Source organism: Pinus tabuliformis, chromosome 3_2 (genome assembly GCF_031772625.1).
Source record: "Pinus tabuliformis cultivar Carrire ecotype Pingquan chromosome 3_2, CPIR1, whole genome shotgun sequence".
In the NCBI taxonomy this organism is placed as follows: Eukaryota; Viridiplantae; Streptophyta; class Pinopsida; order Pinales; family Pinaceae; genus Pinus; species Pinus tabuliformis.
Genome location: NC_142302.1, coordinates 833,713,501 through 833,719,500, shown reverse-complemented (window position 1 = coordinate 833,719,500; position 6,000 = coordinate 833,713,501).

Genomic DNA, 6,000 nt, shown 5'->3' with positions numbered 1-6,000 from the left:
AAGAAATTGTTGCCACATAAATTATAATAAGAATAAATACATAGTAATACATGGAAGATAATACTCTTCATTAGAGGACTTATCGCCATGATTCATGTATCTATTACTTAATACAGATTATCTATGGTTTTAAGTTGAGACATTAAGTTTGGAAGTATGGACCAAGTGGGAGAATGTTAAGCTCCATTAATTTTGCACAATTGCTGCCTACAATTATGGAATTTAAATTGCAGTCTTTCCTTAACTTATGGAAACCAACTGCAGTAGTTTCCTTAAGTTAAGAAAATCAACTGCAATTACTAAATTTATTATTAGGAGCTACTAAAGTGGTCCATTACTTTGATTCGAGTTCTCTGCCTTGATTTGTGGGACATCTAACACATAGCTATTAGAAGCTTGATGGAAGCTTAGCTATAAACTCATATGTTTGGTCCCCAAGCTCTTATCTCAATCCCCTTCAGTTTTTCACACCATCTAGCTAAGATAACAGAGCTTGGAAGTTCCTTCAAAATTTTTGTATTTTTTTCTTTTCGCCTGGATAGAAGCTGGAGTGTTGAAGGAGAAGCAAGTGGACTGTGGCCTGCATCAAAACATCACCAATGGCTGGAGGTAATTCGTATCCCTGGGCATTAAGTTTTTACAACGGTTCTTTCAGTTATTCCGCATGCAGAATCGTTGTTTTAATTTTCTTACAGCCCCTTCACAGATCTCACCTGGATTAAGCATCAAATTTAACCATCCATCACATATTATACCATGGAAAACATGAATCAACTTAAACCTCTAAAATATCATAAATCAAGAGATGGGTAATGTGCAATAACTCTAATAAAGGAAGAAATTACCTCTTAATAGACCTCAGGAATCCATACGCATTATTGAGATGATCGAAGTAGAGTGAAGGATTAGTAATGCGGAGGTCACGCTCAGGGTACTGAATATGTATTGAGGAAAGGTTAAAGAATTTACCCAACATCGATACACAAGGAAATCCCTCATAAATGGTCACTGGTGACGTCTACAGAGGAGGAAATAACTTGGTTGAAAAAGTGAGCAAGAGAGAAGAGAGGAAATGAACTCTAGAGTGAGAAAGAAAAATAAAAGAGAATTGCACCCAGAACAAAATTGGGGTTTTCTTTGGCCACCTACAATCATTTGATCTGTCCTAAGCCATCTAAATCATTCCTGAAAACCCTATCAGAACCCCAGGTGTGAACAATGTATTGCCCAAGAAAGTTGTAATTTTGGGTGTGGACGGCACAAGTGGAAGGGGTACGATGGGAAAAATATCCACCTAAAACGTGATTTTGTTAACAATTGGTTCATGGTATCTCTATCATAAATTTGAATACTTTAGGGGTAATGGTTAGGTAGTGGAAATAGGTGGACAATGGTTAGGTAGTGGGAATAGGTGCTAGACGTGACTAACTCTATGGATATATGTAGCAATGTGAATCTTATATTATACAAGTGAAAAAATCAAATTCCCCCCACGAAATTCATAATCCATACCAAATACACCTTACAAATAAAAGAGTTACCAATGAAATTATGTTATCATTTACTCATGCAAGTAAGAGGCTGTAATAAAAATTTCTATCGAAGGAAAATAGTGATTAAGAAAACAAACCCATATCTTGTCCTTGTGATAGGACCATACTAGTTAGGGCTAAAAAAGTAATAATACCTTACCACTTTATATGTAAATGAAATTAGAAACTCATATTGGTACGATTAAATGAACCAAACCAAATTAGAAACTCATATTGGTACGATTAAATGAACCAAACCAAACTAAGTTAGGCCAAACCATTGTCAAGGGAAAAAAAAATATTGGTTGAAAGAAAAAGAGATATGTTACATATGCCCACCTACTACAATATTTGTACCAATGTTTAAATCTAAAGGATACTTTGGAAAATAACCTAAACAAACTTCAAATGGAGATACTGACATAGATGAGTGCTTGGCATGATTGTAAATGTGATGGATGTAATGCAAATATTGATCCCAAAGTTTAGGATTCTTATCACGATATCCACTAAGGAGATTTATTATTGTGTTGTTTACCACTTATGTCTAACCATTGGTTTGTGGATGAAATTTTTTTCCCTTCTTCAACTTTATGTCTATGAGTTCCCATAAAATTGACCAAAACTTCATGAAAAATCAAGAATCTCAAGCAGAAATAATTGAAGTGGGTAGCCCAAAGTGAGCCCATGAATTTTGGAATAATATTTTTTCCATTTTTTCATTTGTAACGTGCTTCTTACATGGCATCAACACAAATATTTTTCTCAAACGAGCCACAACAACATATAGATAATCATGAAATTTCTTTGGCATTGACAGTCCTCCTACAAAATCCATAGAAATAGTTTCCCAAGGATGAGAGAAAATAGGATGTCGAGTATAAAAATAAAATTTCCTGGCAATAAGCTTGCTAGTAGAACACATGGAACATCCCTTTACATATCTTGAAACAATTTCATTCATGTGAGGCCAATAACAATAGCTATAAATTTTTGAACCTATTTTGCCTACACCAAAGTGACCAATAATAAGAGAAGTGTGGGATTCGCTTATGACATTGAATCTTTCACCCTGTGGAATGCATAACTTTCCAAGATGATGCAAAAAATTGTTATGAACATGATAATCCAACTCTTCAACATGATTTCCTTGAATCAAAGTTGCATAAACATATTTTGAATTGTCACCTTGAGCATATTGTTCAATATAAATTTCATGCATAATTGAGTTAGGTTTAAGAATGACAGATGCATTAATAATAGGCCTTTATAACATATTACAAACTTTTTTGTATATACCTTTCTTGTACTTGATTACTGAGTGAATTTTTTGTATGAATCCCATCCACCTGAAATGTCTAGCATGTTGTAGATTTGTTTGTGATTGTAAATACTGCAAAGGTTGACGGTTAGTATGAATAAGTGTTTCTTTACCCATCAAATAATGCTTCCATTTCTTCATTCTTTATACCAAAGCATATAAATTTTTATCATAAGTTGGATAGTTAATTACATCATTTGTAAACATTTCAAAATCATAACAAATAGGCTTACCATGTTGCATAAAAATTGCTCCCATGGCATAATCACTTGCATCAATTCGCATCTCAAATGGCTTCTTAAGATATGGAAGTCCTATAAGTAATGTTGTACTAGTTTTCTCTTTCAATGTATCGAAGACTTTCTGTTCATTTCCTCCCCATTGAAATACCTATTTCACACTTCTAAAAGCACATAATGATGTTGCAATGAGAGAGAAGTTAGCTATAAATTTTCTTTTATTTTGTGATGCTCGCAAAAAACTCCTAAATTCTATTACATTATTCGATTTAGGCCAATTCACAATGAATTCAAATTTTAAGAGATCAATCTTCAATTCTCCCCCTCCTACAATATGACCCAAATAAACCAAATAGGTTTTCCAAAATTCACGCTTAAACTTCTTCAAATAAAATTATTTTCTTAAAAAAATCTAAAACTTGTTTCACATGCTTGACATGCTATTCACAAGTATTACTGAAAATAAGAATATCATCTAAGTAGTCTATGAAAACATCAGCAAGGAATGGTGTCAACACATCATTCATCAATCTCATGAATGTTGTAGGTGCATTACATGGCCCAAATGACATAACTAACCATTCAAACAAACCTTGTTTTGTCATGAAAGAATATTTCCAAATATGGTTCATCATCAACAATCCTTATATAATGATAACAACTTCTCAAATATAACTTAGTAAAGTAAACAACATCCTTTAACTGATCTAGCAAATCACCAATGTGAGGAAGAGGATAGTGATCCTTTACCATGATTTTTTTCTAAGCTCTAAAATACACACACGTGCACCATTTTCCATATTTCCTTGGAACCAAGGCAATAGGAGACTGACAAGGACATGTTCTAGGCTTGATGACCCCTTCATCTCCTGAATTTTATTTTTGATTTCTTCATTCAACAAAATCGACATTTTGTACATGCCAATATTTGGAAGTGTTGCATCCTGCCGCAAATGACTCCCATGTTGGATTCGTCTTTTAAGAAGAAACCCTTCAAGTTACTGAAAAACATTGTCATAAGTTTTAACAAGTTTAACCAAATCATGCTTGAGTTTAGAATCACATCCTTTGAAATGTTTAGATTCAGCAGTATCTTTAGCTTTAATCATCAACAATACAAAAATTATTACTAGCATTTAAAAGCCTTTTCATCTCACCAACACTTACAAGAAATAAGTTCATCCTCTTGTGATGTGCTCTAAAAATATACTCAACTCCATCTTTAAAAAAATGATATTTGTTATCATGAAAATGGAATATGGTTTTTTTATCATACAATTATGGACTCCCTAAAAGAATTACGCATATGTCAAATGGTACAACATCATGCTCCACCTCATCAATAAAGTTTATAGTGATGGAAAATTTGAGTTTACATTTTCTTGTCACTTGCAATTTTGATTTTTCACATACCCAACCCAAAGCATAAGGTTTAGGATAAGGTCTAGTTTCTAAGCTTAGTTTCTTGACAATAGTTTTAGAGATAGGATTGACATGGGATCCACTATCAAACAATGTATAAACTTTGGTATGTTTTGTAATGACCCTAATATGGAGAATCTCAAATTTTCCTTTACCATTTTGAGATTCAATAATCTGACTAGAAGAACTAGTACTTGCAATATAAGCTTTACATATCACTCCCATTATTGTGATTTTGGTTTCATCACTAGAATCAGATCCTAGATTGTGTTGAGTTGTAGTAGCAATATTTTTCTTCCCCTTGTTATTCAACTTCTTTGGTCTCATTTCTGAATGTAGTTTACAACAATGGTCTTCATCATGGCTATATTTTGATCAATGTTTACAAGTGAGTTTCACTCCATCTTTATTGATTGTAGCATTTCTTTTTCCTTTGCCTTTAAACTTCCTCTTTGGTTTGTCTCCAAATTTGAAGGTTTCTTACTAGTCTCTTGAGGAACACTCTTTCCTCTTGCTTATAAATGAGTTTCCTGAACACATACTGAATCTAGATTGGTGGGATTAAAAATATGTATAGTATGTATCAAATAGCCATGTAATCCACCTATGTACTTAAGGAGAGTGTCTTGTGAAGAAAAATCAACACCCAATATTAAAGCTCTTCTTCTAAATTCTTGTGAGTGACTTTGAACATTTTGACCTTTAGCTTGTCTAAAAATTTTCTTATCCATAATTTATTTTTGCATATATGCTAATGGATAAAATTTACTTCTCAATCTAGCTACAAAATCATTCCAAGAAGAGATAATGTTATATCCTCTGTAAATGTGAATATTTCTTTTATTTAGTATATATTAAAACAAACTAGCAAACTGATTTATGTTTTTAATAAATAGAATTTATGTTTTAAATTATTAAAAGAAATGCAATGCTGGAATTTTGGCAAGAAAGTGATTTAATATAATTTCATGAGAAGACATTTCTCAAAGGGTGATGGATGTAATTCTCAAGAAATAGTTAGGTTGGGCAGTTACCCAACCCTAACTACTCCTAATAAAGGTTTTATCCCAAAAGATCAAGAGGATGGGAAAATCAGAGATCAGGGAAGGAGAAAAACTTATGGGAGAAAATAAAAGAACTGCACTGCAAGGACAAGGAGCAACTGGTGTAGTTAAGTTTTTTTAGGACCAGACAACTACTACGGATGAAGATTGAAGCCTCTTGAAAGGAAGACCCTAAAATGCATAGTGAGGGGGGAGATAGAGGCGCTATGGTGCAAGTCTCCAGGTTGGGAGGGAAGACGAGTTTAATAATTCTATTAGGTTCAGATAACCAGATAAGTACAAATATGGAATGATTGTGTTGTTTAGCTGATAATGGAGGTATTTAAGTTCTAATGATAGAATTAGTATAACTATTCTATATCTCGTTAAGTACATGTTTATAATATATTTATGCTTTAAATACCTGTACATGTAAATTCTAG